Consider the following 16,458-nt stretch of genomic DNA (forward strand, 5'->3'; position numbering starts at 1 on the left):
CCTGGTAAGTTATTTTTTTCATAGATAGTTAAGAGGTAAATTGTTATTACAAACTCCTATTTAATGGGTTTCAAAAATGTGCTTGGTGTATAGCAGGTGCTCAATAAATATTTAATGAACAAATGGAAGAAACAATGAATTTGTTTTACTGTACTGTGCTGACAGGAAAACAGTGTCTGATGGGACCCGATTATGACATATAGAATTCTTAGCAATTTGTCTTTAAATGTTAATTAATACGAATACTTGTGAGTCATCTGACCAGGTCTGAATTATATATTATTAAGTAGGACTAAACATTTCCAGCAACTATATATTTTAGCTGCTAATATAAGGTGCCAAGTTGCTGCAACAAACAGTAGTGGGAAAATTACAGCCAGCTAAGGCCAGAAATCCACAAGCTATTGTTTTGAAGGAATTTAACCTATCACACTACTCTGAGAGAGCATTTATTTATTTTTTGGCCCTGAGGGAAGGCAGGCCTAGAACGATTTTTAAACCTACAATATAGATGCTCAAAAATAATAACTGTAACCAGGACAATTTTTTTCAGTATCATGACTGTGTTCTAGTGCTTTTATAACAGATGAATGTGCGAAAGTGTAGTCATCTAATTGGAAGCCAGAGAAAGGAACTTCCAGAGATTTTCTGTAAGTAATAAAAATGCTTAAAATCTCTCATATGTTTCAAGTATTCTCTCTGCTTTAAGAGAGACCTATTCCTCCCTTCCCTAAAAAAGGAGACAGACAGATGAAACTCAGAGTCTACATAAACTTGATTTTCTATCTGTGTTGAACCATATCATTACCCAAACCGTCTCTAGTAGGTAGATGGACAAAGTGAATATAAGCTAGTTATGCTGAAGAAGGTAGCCTCTCAGAGAATCTGGTTCAGAAAAGTTAAGTAACCTTACTCATTTGGATTAGTAATACTTGGATATCAAATTCAATTTTTTCAATAATATGGTTAAAAAAGCACATTATTTGGAGAGTAGCTGGGATTTGAGCAGTAAGTTTTATATAGTCTGGCAATGGTCAGGTTCCAAAGAGATGGGTTACCTGGGCCTTGAGGACTTCCTTTTTGTTTACTAATGCATTTTACTCATCCAAGAGGTTTAAGGAATTGGCAAGGAGAGGAGTCTGGACCTTAAACAGTCAGAAATTTAGGACTTACAGATGTAGATGGAATTTAACCAAGAAAGGCCTTAGCAATATCCAGGAACCTAGATAAGCAGTAAAGCCATTGCTTATCAGAAGTTCTAACATTATAATTTATAACATAAAAGAATGGGCTAGCCTCTTGACAACGTAAAATGCTAACTGATCTCTATACAGGTGTGCGTGTCCTTGTTGAAAGGTATGTAATTCAGTCCAATCTTGTTCTTTAGATTGGTCACATTGGGAAAATAAAGGAACTTAGCAGACTCTTTGGAGATCACTTTATGATAAAATTTATTTTTATTTATTTTTATTTATTTATTTATTTTTTGCAGTACGCGGGCCTCTCACTGTTGTGGCCTCCCCCATTGCGGAGCACAGGCTCCGGATGCGCAGGCCCAGAGGCCATGGCTCACGGGCCCAGCCGCTCCGCGGCATATGGGATCCTCCCAGACCGGGGCACGAACCCGTATCCCCTGCATCGGCAGGCGGACTCTCAACCACTGCGCCACCAGGGAGGCCCTAAAATTTATTTTTAAAAAAATTTAATTATTTATTGGTCTAGTCTCTTCATTCCTATCTTTTGATGATCTAACCTATACATTACTGCTACATTATTTTTCAAACAGAACTCTAGTTTCATTATTCTTCTCCAAATTTTTAAACATTTCTCCATCGTCTACCAAAATTAAGTACAAACTACAGCATGGCATTAAATTATTTCCACAAAAATAGCCGCAACCTATCTTTCCCAATTTACTTCTTGTACTTCTCCCACATACACAGCCACAAGCTCAGTTCTCCTGCAGGCCCAAATTATTAGGCAACAGTGGAGTAGTAGTGGTTACTGCAACTAAGGTACAGGAAAAAGTGAAGAGCCAGTTCCCCACTCCCACTCCAACTGAGAGGTTAAGAAGTGAACACTGCTCAAGTACCTTTCCGAAACACAGACTTGATCTGTCATGCTCTTGCTTAAAACCATTACAGTAAGCTTTTTATAAATCTAGAATCCATGGGCCAGGAGGTAGCTAGAATTAATGGTTCCATGAACTTGGATTGGGGAAAAAAATTGCATCTTTTCAATAAACTCTAGCTGAAATTTAGCATTTTCTTTACTAATTGTAGGCAATAATCCTCAGTGGTATTAACAGTCCCTATGTCTTTGTCACCATTAGAAATATATTTTCATATCACATTAAAGTTGTTGCAGTTACCTCAAAATATAATTTATACTCATCACTATTTTGAAATTACATAATTAGACCTGCTGCCAGATGTTATTTAATATGTAAGGAAGCACATATATAACTACATCACACATTTGTTTTAATATTTTTAAAACTTTCAATAAAATAATTTCATTTACATTTCTATGTATTTACTTTAAACATTTAAAAACATTATTCTGAGATAAGGTCCACAGGCCAGGCTGCCAAAGTGGTCCATGACATAAAAGAGGTTATTTTACTTTTACCTTTGTTATACTTATTAATTGCTTATTGTATATAATCTAAACACTTTAGCATGGAATTCAAGGCTCCTCATTAACTGTTCACACCCACTTTATCATCTTCATCTCTGTCCCACCCCTGCTTTTCATACTAAACTCTAGTCATACCAGACAATAGTGACTCTCTCTTATCTGGTGGCAGATAGGTTTTTGAATTAACCCTAGTTAATAGACAGTAGCCATGCACTGGCTTGGGCTTTGCCTTACCCAGACCTTCTCTGCCTGCCAAGTGAATTCCTTTAAAGGTCTGTTTTCCCTAATACTACGAGGTCCTAATAGGGCTGAATCTTAAATCTTTATCATTCCTAATGTAAATGATCAATGAAATGAATATAAAAGACAGATTCTAAATTGGCAAGGCACTGTGTGTGGTAATAATCTCTAGGGGAGTGAAGTTAGTCTCTGAATCTCATAAATTCGCCAAGCTCTGACCTTTTTGGGGATAGAAATGAGGAGGCCCTTGAGCTCTAAGGCTGGATCCCCAGCTGATAAATCTTGGATGGAGGGGAAAGGGAGGGGAAAGAGAGCAGTAACTGAGGTGGATCTGATTAAGACTGAAGGATGGAAATGTGCTGAAGGGAAAGGCAGGAGTGACTTCTCCCATTTACCAGAGCAGTTATTCAAAACTATCATCACTCTGACCAAGCGTCCCATTCCATCCCCAACTCTCTCTCGTCAAATGACTCCCATCTTAATGTTACAGAGTCAACTCTATTAACCTTCTGCCTTCCCCTACTTCCCATCCTTTCCTTTGCTCTAGTTTAGTGGTTCTCAACCCACAGCATTAGTCACCTCAGGAGTTTTTTAAAAAGAAACACTGATTCCTGAGTTTGTTTAATTGGCCTCAGATGGAGCAACTGCATTGGTTTTATTTTTTTAAAAGCTTCCCAGGTGACTCTAATGTGCATACAAGATTGAGTTCCACTAATGTTCTTGGTTCCGTAAATTAGCTATTCTCATCCATAAATTGTCTACTTCTTGGTTCCATGGTACACTTTTATGCCTAAGAGTTTCCCATCTTAAAAGAACACACTGTTGCGGCCCACACGCTTACCCCTCATCTCATCACTTTACAACGATGTTTCTTTAAAGGGTAGCCTACACCTGTATGGTTTTTACCAGTTATGTTCCATGACTTTTACTCTTCCAGCCAGTACTGGCATATGATTTTGTACCCGTCATTCCCTCTGCTTCTATCTCCTCTCATATTTCTTTGACCAGCTACTGCTCACTAGCCTTTTAACACAAATTGAGTGACCTAAAGGTCACCTTGGAAAGGGTTTCCTCAAGTCCTTCTATACAATCATGCTCAGAGTATCCTGTGTGTGTTTTTTTTTTTTTCTATTATAAATTTACTTTACTACCACTGCGGATTCTCTCATCGTCTCGACATAACAGAGCGCTTCAGAAAGCTGAGACTGTTTCATTTGCTTCTGGCTTTCTGGAGCCTAACTCCTGGAAAGCACTCAGGGAAAAAAGTCTGAGTAATGAATGGAAAGAAAGGCTAGGAAACGGAGGTCTGGGGCGGGGAAATGAGGGGGAGGGCGTGTGTGTGGAAACGGGGTGGGGAGGGCTGACGGGGTGGAGCTGAGAACCCTGCGCCAAAACTGGGGAGGGGGCAAGGATACCCTAGATCTGCGTGGGCGGTAAAGCGGTCCCCGGCCCAGACACACCGACCAGCAAACCCAAGTGGGGAGCAGGCTTCTTACCTGCCTCGGGCCTCACCAACCCAACCAGACTTCAGGCGGCTCTCTATTGGCCGGAAAACGAAAGCTACGGTCGCAAACCCAGAGTTTTCTACCCCAACATTGCGACATTCCTCTTCATTAGAGAGAAAATCTAAGGCAGAGTTCCCAGCTCTGCCGTAAGGTGCGGAAAAAAACCTTGGGCGGGGCCGCCTGGGACGGATGAAATGGGGCGTGTCCGCGCAAGCGCATGCTTGACTCTCTGGCGGCGTCACGTGCGGGGGCGGGGGCGGGGCCAGGCGGACCGGCCAGCTCCGGCAGGCGGTAGGGGGCGTGGGAGGTAAGTGCGCGCGCCTGCCCGTTTGCAGCCGAGGAGTCGCGCGGGGCGGGGCCTTGTGCGCGGGGTCGGGGGCGCGCGGGCCGGAGCGGACGGGATCGGGGCGGTGGTTGGCTGTGGCTGCTGAGAGTCCAGCCAGGACGCCGAGAGGCGGCGGAGGAGGCACCGGCGGCACCGGCATAGGGGGCGACAGCGGTTGAGGCGGCGGTCCAACGCGTGCTCTCTGGGCGGGTGCGGCGGGGGATGTGCCTGCCCAGGCCGGGCGGAGTCTCTCTGACAGGGCGGGGGATGCGCGGCGGCCGCTCGCCCGGACCCTAAGGCAGCTGGGCCCACCCTCTCAAAACCCTCCGACCCTCGGTGGTCTCGGCCTCTGCTGTCTCCTCCGGCCTGACCCTGCGGCTGAGGCTGGCAGGCGGCTTCCGCCGAAGAGGAGGGGGCTGCGGTGGCCACCGCGGCGGAGCCCGAGGTAAGACCCGCCCAAGCCGCCCAGCGGCCCTGCGGCCCGGCCCGGCCCACGTCTCAGTCTCTCTCTTTAGCTTTTGCGGGGCCGCTCCGCCCCGCCCCGGCGGAGACGCCCCGCGAGCGGGTCTGCCCCCGCAGCTTCCCTGACATCCGATCGCTGCCCCGGGTCCCCCGTAGACCCCACCCATCGTATCTTCCATTGACCAGACACCATTCCGGCCCTCCAGCCTCTCTAGGGGTTCTGTCACGGGCCCCCCACCCCAGCACACCCTACTGGAACCTCCTTCAGACTCTCTTCGGACGCTTAATGGGGCCTCGAGACTCTGTCACATCCTCCCATGAGCTGACCCGGGTTTGTCACTGTTCCTCAGACCCAGTTAATGCCACCCCCTAACCTATTGCTACTACCCCCAGTTCCAGGGCAGATCCATCATGCCCACCCCTCTTCTCTCCTCCCCCGCCCCCCCCCCAGCTCGCTCACCGCCTAGCCGACTAGCTTTTGCCCTACCCAACTCGGCTTTCAGATAGTCTGCTTCGTGATGCTCTTACCTCCCAAGAGATGTGGTGTCAGCCCCTCTTTAGACACCATCAACAGCGGCCTCTCCCCCCGACTCCTACTGTAGCCTCTCCCCCAGACCTCTTGTCCTTAGGCAGACCTGATTATCTTTCTCCCCGCTCGTGATCCTTTCTTTGGTTGGAAGGGCTTTGCCATGAAATCCTGAAGGGGTGTTTGCGTAGCCTAGTGTATTCACTCCGGTGGGGCTTAAGGGGACCAACTGACACCCTTGTTTGGAGGGTTTAGTCTGGTGGCTATAGAGGAAGAGGGAAGAGCATGGAAGCCCCGGGCAGGGGGTGTGTGCTGTTGTAAGGTCTCACAGCCTGCTTCTCATCTTGTCTCTTCTGTAGAACGTGTGAGGTAGTCCAGATCGTGACATTTTAGGGACTTCTGTAAGGATCAAAGCACACAACACTAATGAATATAACTGTGTCTCCATTTGGTATCATTTGCTTCACTTTCCTAGATTTTTACAGATCTTTTGCACTGTTTTTGAAGGATACCAGGGTGCTTTTTTTTTTTTGATTTGCTCTTTGCGTATTTGCTGGAAAAGTAAGATTTGTAGCTTTCCTTAATCCCTGAAGACTTTAATGTAAGTTTAATAATAAAATTCTGCTACCTGGTGCTACTGTCTTGCTTTTCCAAGGAGCAAGTACAATTATCATGCAGTGTTCACCGATGTCATTACCAACAGTCTTCTCAGTAGTAAAATATTGAATAAAATGTAGTTTGTTGAACTCCTGAGCTGTCAAGAAGGAAAGGTAATTTTACACCAGATGATCAGTGCATAATTTTAACCTTGGTATAGGGATGAAGTATAGAGAGGTTTTTGTAGTCAGTACTTAAAATTTTTTTATTTTGTGTGTATGGAACTGAGGAGGGAGAAAATCATATTAAAATTATAGGTCATAACTAGACATAGTATAAAAGTCAAAAGGTTCAAAAGAGTATGCAGTAAAAAGTTTCTTTTCCCCCCTTTTATCCTCTAACCACCCATTTTCCCTCCTTAGACGCAACCACTGTTTCCATCTTTGTGTGTGTCCTTCCTGTGATATTTCTAGCATACAAGTCTATACATTTATATTTTTAAAACACTCCACAGACAAATCCTTGCATACTGTATACTATGGATATACCACCCCCCCTTTAATAATAGATCCTAGAGTTCATTCAACAATAGTACATTTGGAAGTGCCTCATTTACTGGGTGGATAGTATTCCGTTCTGGTGATCTTGAGGTTATTTTCAGTCTTTGTTCTTATAAACAGTGCTGCATGCTTTTCTTTTAAATGTATCATATGTTTTGTATGTTTTAAGTAATTTCCAGGATTTGAAAAATTTCATGATGATTCTTTTGTGAACCTACAAAAAAGCATATAACTAAAGTAGATTTCTCATTGAACCTCTGAGCTTCCATGGAGTGACTGGCTTTGATAGAGATTATAATGTTTGTCAAGTAAGTTACTGAAGGATTTAAAGAAGGGGACTGAAATGATAAGATTTGCATTTTTAAAAGATCACTCTGTCTGCTTTGAGGAGGGTGGATTGAAAGGTAGACTAAATGTGTCAGGAGGGTAAATGATGATGGTGCAGTCTTCATTTGGGTTTTGAGAGTAGACGGGATTTGGTGATTTCATTGGATTTGGGATTAGGGTGAGGGTTCATAGAAGATAAGATCTAGGTTTCTAGCTTGTACCTTTCACTGAGGTGGGGACCCATGTGAGGGAGGAGTGGAATTTTTATTTTTGTCAAGAAAGGGGAATTCAATTTGTGGCATGTTGAGTTTGGGTGATTATACTTCTATCAGATGTAGATGGCCAGGAGGCAACTGGATTTGTGGCTTAAGCTCATTATCAAGTTCTGGGTTGATAGTAATAGATTTGGGTGCAAAAGATGTACTGAGAGGAGAAGAGATTGTAGGATAGAAATCTAACATTTACAGTATAGGTAGAGTTGAATGTCTAAGCTAGTAAATTATGTGATTAAGTTCTCTAAAAAGTCTTGTTATAGTTTAAACATCAGTAGGTTCACTGTCTGACAAGACTTTTTAACAGTGTTTTCTCTGAGTGGTATATAGTACTGAGGGAAATGGAGTAAACTTAGATTATTAAAAAGGTAAAACCTCAGTAGAAATTAGCAACATAAATCCCATTTTTTCCTAATCATTTAGATTATACTATTGTAAAAGTTTGTTCAATCTTCATTGTTTACAGAGAGGTATAGGAGCTAGGAATATGTGGTTTGCCAAGAATATTAAGTTTTTTGGTTTGTATGATTTCTAGTTATATTAGTAATAAAGATTAGTCAAAGATTTTTCAGTCACGTTTTTAAAACATAGCATGACTTAATGTAATTATTCCTAAGTCCAGAGCTGCAGTGTAGAGCTCTTGCCTTTACTCTGGACCCCTGTAAATCACTTCTAATGGACATCTCCACTGGGATTCATATTTCACAAGCACTTCACACATGTACAAAATAAAACTCTTCTCTGCCTCACTTCCCTCCAAAAAGGTGGGGGTAGAAGGAGACAAACTGCAACAAAATTTTTTCTTTTGATTGCCTGTCTTGATGAACGGTACTACTCTCTCCTCCTCATGAAGCCTTTAGGAATCTGGGAATCATCCTCCACTGCACTCTGTACCAAACTACCAACATCACAAAGTCTGGCACGTTTTCCCTCATGATATTTCAGATCATTCCTGATTGCTATTTTTGTTGTCTCTTTAACCCCGAATGTCTGTTGGTCTTCTTGTCTTCTCATCTGCCTCTTGTTTTGCCGTACCCTCTAGTTCATTCTCTCCACTTTTGCCAGAGTAAGTGTTCTAAAATGCTCTTTTAGTTAGGCTCTTTCAGTTGCAATGAAGAGACTCAAATTACCTTAAGTAGTGGAGTGCTTATTGAAAGAAAACATGCACAAGGGAACCCAGGAAAAGTTAAACAGCTTGGTCTCAGGAAGTACAGGAGCTTAAAAATAAAACTAGAGGGCTTCCCTGGTGGGGCAGTGGATAAGAATCTGCCTGCCAATGCAAGGGACACAGGTTCCATCCCTGGTCCAGGAGGATCCCACATGCCGCGGAGCAACTAAGCCCATGCGCCATGACTACTGAGCCTGCACTGCAGAGCCCGTGTGCCACAACTACTGAAGCCCGTGTGCCTAGAGCCCGTGCTCTGCAACAAGAGAAGCCACCGCGATGAGAAGCCCATGCACCGCAACAAAGAGTAGCCCCCACTCACTGCAGCTAGAGAAGGCCTGCGCACAGCAATGAAGACCCAACACAGCCAAAAATAAATAAATTTTTAAAATAAGTAAATAAATAAATAAAACTAGAAGCAGGAAAAGACAGATTTCACTCTAGTGCTCTACTGTTAACTTGTCTTAGCTACTTTTTCTATTTCGTTTTGTATTATTTTTTCTCTCTAATCCCCTCCCCCACCCAATCTCATGGCTTCCATTTATTCCTAATTTCTGCTTCCTTATAACTACCGTGTCACTCCCATGCCAACGTCTTGCCTCCCGGCTACTGTCTTTTTTCTTTTTTAACATCTTTATTGGAGTATAATTGCTTTACAATGGTGTGCTAGTTTCTGCTGTATAACAAAGTGAATCAGCTGTACATATACATATATCCCCATATCTCTTCCCTCTTGCGTCTCCCTCCCTCCCGCCCTCCCCATCCCACCCTTCTAGGTGGTCACACAGCACCAAGCTGATCTCCCTGTGCTATGCGGCTGCTTCCCACTAGCTATTTTACATTTGGTAGTGTATATTGGCTACTGTCTTTTTAACTTGAGCTTCTGTTGCTGACTTTTTCCTAAGATTTTCTGGTTTGAATTCCCAAGAAACAATCTCTTTGGCTCAGCTCTGTAATCATGGGCTGCTAGCAAGCCTGTGTACTTGGGTCATGTGACTACTTCTGGCCATTTAGTGTTGGCTGTGTATTTATTTGTGCATGTGGGTGTGGGGCAGGATCATAATGGTGAAAAACATGGGGCAGTGTGCAGGCTAACTTTCCCACAAAATGGGGTTGCAAACATGGCAGGCACCATGATTGACATGGTACAAATACAAATCTAATCATATCCTTTCCTATTGAAAGATCTTCAGTGCTTTCCCATTGCTTTCAGGATAAAGCTTAAACTGTAGCTTGGCATGTGTGTGAGATCCTTCGTGATCTGACTCTTCTTTAGGCTTTCCTTCCTTGCTCTCTTCCTTAAATTCTTTGATCCACTCATTGAACTTAGGTCTTTGCACTCTCTGTTCCCTTTCCCGTCTTTCTCTTCCACCTTTCTCTGCTTAGCAATCTGCTATCTGATCTTCAGGACTCAGACCAGGTGTATCTTTGGGAAGCTTTCCTTTACTTCCTCCAGGTTAAGTTAGGTGCCACTCCTATAGTGTGTAGTGCTTGCTTCTGTCACAGCTCTCTAATGAAATTCCTAATAGCTTGTCTATTTTCTTCACTGGGCTGTAGCTTCTTTGGTATCAGTACAATATAGTAAGGCACGTTTTTAGATTGAAGAATTTTTAAAAAGAATATGCTTATTATAAATTATAATGTATATAAAAAAGTACACAGATCATAAATGTGCAGCTCAATAAATTTTCAGAGTGAATACACAAATGTAACCAACACCTACCTCAAGCACGATACAGGATATTACTGTCAATACAACCACACACGCCACCTTATGCCCTCTTCTGGTCGCTAGTCCAGTTCAAAGAGGATTTAATTTTAAATGGGAAAACTCTTTAATGTAGATTTCTCTACATATTTTTTGTGTATCCTTAGGCATACAAGAGACATAGATATTAGAATTTTGAACCTATGGAAAGAACATACGTGATTTATATTAGTGCAATTTTGGCATATTTTTGTGCAATAGATAAATTCAAAATCACATCATATTTTAATATTCAGTTATGGGATGTTTGTATTTAGGTAGATTTTCTTGTTTTTAAGTTTAATATTTTAGAGTCGTGGAAAAGAATATGACAGACCAAAGAATATTTGCTTAAAATAGCCTGTTTTGGGCTTCCCTGGTGGCGCAGTGGTTGAGAGTCCGCCTGCCGATGCAGGGGACACGAGTTCGTGCCCTGGTCCGGGAAGATCCCACATGCCGTGGAGCAGCTGGGCCCGTGAGCCATGGCTGCTGAGCCTGCGCGTCCAGAGCCTGTGCTCCGCAACGGGAGAGGCCACAACAGTGAGAGGCCCGTGTACCGCAAAAAAAAAAAAAAAAAAAAAAAAAAATAGCCTGTTTTGAGTGGGGATCATGCTTGAGATGGGTATAGTAAACATGTAAAGCACTTTCCAAATGGTGTTTGGCCTCTGGGTTTTAATGTGAATTATGTTGCTAGCATATTTTGGCAATGGGGTCATCCAACGGGCAACTGGAGTATAATTTTACATGTACAGTGAGGAAAGGACTAGCTGTCCTGTGTCATAGACAGCTGGCTTGCTAAGAATTGAGTTTTTTTTGCAACTAGCAATAATTTTAGAGCATACTTATTTTTTTTTCTCAGTTTTGATTTTTCTTAAACTTTAAGATTATGTGGCTCTTTGAGTATGAAGGAATGCTATTAAACATACTTTTTCCTTAGATGGACTTTTCTGTCTGTAAATATTAAATTTGTTAAGGCCAATTACGTGGAAAGAATACTATAGACTTTTAAACCTGGATTTTCAACAGACCTCGATTCAATTTCCAGCCTCATCCCTTATGAGCTGTCATTTGTGGGCAAGTCACTTAACATTTCTGAGCTTCAAGAATGTTCATCTCACAAGATTATCATGAGTTAAAACAGTTTGTGTAAAGCACCAAGCACATAGTAGGTACTCAGTAAGTCTTCATTTTCCTCCTTGAATATGTCTATTTCTTGTTATGTTTAAATATGAGATCAGGAATTTAAAGAATTTCATTGTGTGGCATAAATAAATGGCCATCAAAAGTTTGTTGCCAGTAGAAGTCAATCTTAGAAGGATAGTCTGCTAGCTGTCTTTCAAGTGTGATCATAGTTTTCAATTCAGAAAGGCTCGAAAGAAATGCTTCTCTTTTTTTTTTTTTTTTTTTTCTTTTTGCGGTATGTGGGCCTCTCACTGTTGTGGCCTCTCCCGTTGCGGAGCACAGGCTCCGGACGCGCAGGCCCAGCGGCCATGGCTCACGGGCCCAGCCGCTCCGCGGCATATGGGATCCTCCCAGACCGGGGCACGAACCCGTATCCCCTGCATCGGCAGGCGGACTCTTAACCACTGCGCCACCAGGGAGGCCCGAAATGCTTCTCTTGATGTCTTAGTATATCAGATTAATGGATGTTAGAATGTATTTTGATTCAGTGTGAGGTACAACAAAATGTTCTGTTTGCCAATGACAAACATTCCTTAAATCATTGACAGATTGTAGTACTATTGCTGTCTGTAGTGTGTAAGTATTTGAGATCTGTTTATTTATATTGATCAGATGATAGTGGGCTGAGTAGTCTGGATTTTTTTTTTTTTTTTAAAGACAGTAACTTTATTTTATTTTTTTGGCCTTTGCCGCGTGGCTGGCGGGATGTTGGTTCCCTGACCAGGGATTGAACCTAGGTCTCCAGCAGTGGAATCGTGGAGTCTTAACCACTGGACTGCCAGGGAATTCCCAAAATTTTTATTTATTTATTTATTTTACTATAAGGGAGAAAGTTCTTCAGATAACTGTGTGGATATGAGTTTATAAATGATCTTGAGATCATATTTTTTCCTTACCTTCTTTTGCAGCTCTACCTTATTTTAGTTTTCTTCCTGCCTTCCCCCTCCTTCTTTAAAAAAAGAAAAAAATTATTTATTTGGTTGCAGTGGGTCTTAGTTGTGACAGGCGGGCTCCTTAGTTGTGGCTCACCAGCTCCTTAGTTGTGGCACGTGGGCTCCTTTAGTTGCAGCAGGCAGGCTCCTTAGTTGTGGCATGCGAACTCTTAGTTGCGGTAGGCATGTGGAATCTAGTTCGCTGACTAGGGATCAAACCTGGGCCCCCTGCATTGGGAGCGTGAAGTCTTATCCACTGCGCCACCAGAGAAATCCCCCCCAACACACTATTTTTTTAATAATGAAAATACTTAGAAAATGTTGAGGGACATCCCTGGCCATCCAGTGGTTAAGACTCCGTGCTCCCATGGGTTCAATAGCTGGTTGGGGAACTGAGGTCCCGCACGCTGCACGGTGCGGCCAAGAAAAAAAAGTGTTGAAAAGTTGAAAGAATAGAACAAAGAACATTGATAAGTCAGCCACCATAAGAACGTGCTGTATAAAAAAATAAATAAAATTTAAAAATTAAAAAAAAAGTTAACAATATGCCATCCATATTTGCTGTATTGTTTTCTATGTGTATGTGTGTGTATATACTTTAACTGAACCTTTTGGAAATTGAGACTATTTTGACTTTTACCTCATAACACTTGAGCATATATCTCCTAAGAAAATATTCTCCTTGTCACCACAGTGCCATTACCAACACCTAAGAAAAATAACAGTAATTTCCTAATAACATTTAATATTCAGACTACAGTTAAATTTTCAGTTTTTCAAACCAGAATTCAGGCAAGATTTTTGCATGCATTTGATTATCTTTAGTTTCTTTTAATCTAGAAAAGTTTCTTATCCCACTCCTTTTTCTTATGATATTGAAATTTCTTTGACAAGACTAGATCATCATCTTATAGAATGGCCTTTTTTTTTTAACATCTTTATTGGAGTATAATTGCTTTACAATGGTGTGTTAGTTTCTGCTTTATAACAAAGTGAATCGGCTATACATATACATATATCCCTATATTTCCTCCCTCTTGTATCTCCCTCCCTCCCACCCTCCCTATGCCACCCCTCTAGGTGGTCACAGAGCACCAAGCTGATCTCCCTGTGCTATGCGGCTGCTTCCCACTCACTGTCTATTTTACGTTTGGTAGTGTATGTGTCCATGCCACTCTCTCACTTCGTCCCAGCTTACCCTTCCCATTCTCAAGTCCATTCTCTATGTCTGCGTCTTTATTCCTGTCCTGCCCCTAGGTTCTTCAGGACCATTTTTTTTTTTTAGATTCCATATATATGTGTTAGCATACGGAATTTGTTTTTCTCTTTTTGACTTACTTCACTCTGTATGACAGACTCTAGGTCCATCCACCTCTCTACAAATAACTCAATTTCATTTCTTTTTATGGCTGAGTAATATTCCATTGTATATATGTGCCACATCTTCTTTATCAGAATGGCCTGTTTTCTAGTTATCTAATTATTTCTTTGTGCTTTTGCTTAACTTGTTCCTCTGTTCCGTGTATATCTTGTACAGTGGAAGTTATAATTTAAAGGCTTGATTATGCATGTTAAAAAGTTTTGGCAAGAATACTTTATAGGTGATATTATATTTCATGTTGCATACTGTGGGAGATATATGACGTCACTATTAGTGATCTAAGTTTTATGAAGTTTAAAGTGACGTTTGCAGACTTCCCTGGTGGTGCAGTGGTTATGAATTCGCCTGCCAATTGCAGGGGACATGGGTTCGAACCCTGGTCCAGGAAGATCCCACATGCCGCGGAGCAGCTAAGCCCGTGTGCCACAACTACTGAGCCTGTGCTCTAGAGCCAGTGGGCCACAACCACTGAGCCTGCACGCCACAACTACTGAAGCCCCTGTGCTCTGGGGCCTGTGCTTCGCAGCAAGAGTAGCCACTGCAATGAGAAGCATGTGCACCATAACGAAGAGTAGCCCCTGCTCACCACAACTAGAGAAAGCCCACGTGCAGCAAGGAAGACCCAACGCAGCCAAAAATAAATAAATAAATTAAAAAAAAAATAAAGTGGTGTTTGCTGTATCTTTCCATTGTAAAGGTATATTCTTTCCTCTTATGATCAAGTACAATAATCTTTGGGGGCAATACTTTGGTATCATACAAATTTTCCATCCTTCAAAATATTCTATACCTAGCAATTTTAGCATCTTTTGTGAGCCTTGGGCAAATGAGTTATTTGATTGAAGGTTGGAAAATGGTGATTTTTTCTAATTCTGTAATTTTTTAATATTTATTAGCTGTCATTCTTCTGTTAACAAAAGGTTTATAACCTTCATCACCTGGGACTGAACTGTACTTCCTAAAAGGGCAGAATAAGTAAATGCTTAATTTTTTCTTGTCTAATTTTCAGAGTGAGGGGTTGGTCTAATAGTCATGTACAGTGGTGACAGATGAGTTTATTAATTGTCTCTTGGATTTTTATTTATTACAATTAGTTACAGTTCTTTTTTTTCAGATTTTATTGAAGTAGAGTTGACTTACAATGTTGTGTTAATTTCTTCTGTATAGCAAAGTGACTCAGTTATACATATATATATATTCTTTTTCATATTCTTTTCCATTATGGTTTGTCACAGGATATTGAATATAGTTTCCTGTGCTATACAGTAGGACCTTATTGTTTATCCATCCTATATGTAATAGTTTGCCTCTGCTAATTTCAAACTCCCATTCCTTCCCTCCCATTGTTCTTTTTTGATGCTAAGATTGTCTCAAATAAGGATATTGGGAGTCCCTTCAAACAGACACCTGAGTTCTTTTTGCATAAGCCTATTATTAGTCTTTGAGTGATTCTTTTTGCATAAGCCTATTATTAGTCTTTGAGTGATTCCTTACTTTCGGGTATAAGACATCTTAGCTCACCAAGGACTTCTGCTTTAGACAGGAATCAGCAGTTTCTCCAAGGAGATCTGTCTCCTTTTAGTGGAGGATGATATTTAGAAAACAACATCTGGATGTTGGTATGCTCCCTTTTATGGAACTGTCATCACTTCTAGGTCTTCTCAGGAGAGGAAAAAAAGCATGAGGTCATATTGATAATTCTTATTCAAATTTAACATTGCATGTTTCTTCATCTTTTTTTAAAAAAAGTACTTCAGTTTTAATCTCTTTTATATTGAAAATCTTAATTTTTATTAACATTGATTTTTTTCCTAGGTATAACTAATGTAGTTTTAAAATAAATAACACTACCAGTAAATTTTAAGATTTCTTTGCATCTCATTTTGTCTTAGAACGTATCCCACCAAGGTTATACTTATTGTTAGTACTGTGTTTAAAAGTCACTTGAAATCATTATTTTCTCAATGTGATTGTTACCAGTTTGGTATGTATTTAGGTCCATTTGTTTTTCATTTTAGGGTTTGCTTCCTCTGTTTTTTTAAATTTACTGTTACCCTTTGAATATGTAAGATACATAGTTCAAAAGGAGAAACCAAATGTAAAGGTATATGTAGAAATCTTATTTTCATCCTCATCCCTTCTGTTTCCTTCTTGCTGTCCTATAGATAATCATTTTTATAAGTTTCTGATCAATCATTCCAGTTTTTTCTTTTTCCTTTGAAGTTAGGTGTATGTGCATGTGTGTACTCTCCTTTCATACCATATGTACTATTCTGTATTTCTTCTTTTTTTTTTTTCCATTTAACAATATATTTGGGAGAATACTCCATATTGGTACATACAGATCTTATTCTTTTTTATGGAGGCATAGTATTCTATTGTGTTGATATACTATAATTTTATTAACGAGTCTGTATCTGATAGATATTTGTGTTTAATCTTTTTTTTTTTTTTTTTTTTTTATCTTTTTGCGGTATGCGGGCCTCTCACTGTCGTGGCCTCTCCCGTTGCGGAGCACAGGCTCCGGACGCGCAGGCCCAGCGGCCATGGCTCACGGGCCCAGCCGCTCCGCGGCATATGGGATCCTCCCAGACCGG

General features: G+C 41.2%; 2 protein-coding genes across 9 annotated transcripts in view; one reads left to right on the plus strand and one right to left on the minus strand.

Annotated features, from left to right (window-relative positions):
• The window catches only part of SENP8 (SUMO peptidase family member, NEDD8 specific), a 50,724-nt gene extending 46,229 nt beyond the window's left edge, over positions 1-4,495 (minus strand). The window contains exon 1 of one of the 2 annotated variants that reach the window (XR_009531792.1): positions 4,377-4,495. The gene's annotated coding sequence lies outside the window, so the exon portion shown is untranslated. The remainder of the gene's footprint in view (positions 1-4,376) is intronic. The other variant, XM_060097069.1, reaches the window with a different exon arrangement.
• Positions 4,496-4,766: 271 nt separating this feature from the next.
• The window catches only part of MYO9A (myosin IXA), a 295,878-nt gene continuing 284,186 nt past the window's right edge, over positions 4,767-16,458 (plus strand). For all 7 annotated transcript variants that reach the window (XM_060097070.1, XM_060097072.1, XM_060097075.1 and 4 more), the window contains exon 1: positions 4,767-5,155. The gene's annotated coding sequence lies outside the window, so the exon portion shown is untranslated. The remainder of the gene's footprint in view (positions 5,156-16,458) is intronic.

Source organism: Mesoplodon densirostris, chromosome 4 (assembly GCF_025265405.1).
Source record: "Mesoplodon densirostris isolate mMesDen1 chromosome 4, mMesDen1 primary haplotype, whole genome shotgun sequence".
NCBI classification, from domain to species: Eukaryota; Metazoa; Chordata; class Mammalia; order Artiodactyla; family Ziphiidae; genus Mesoplodon; species Mesoplodon densirostris.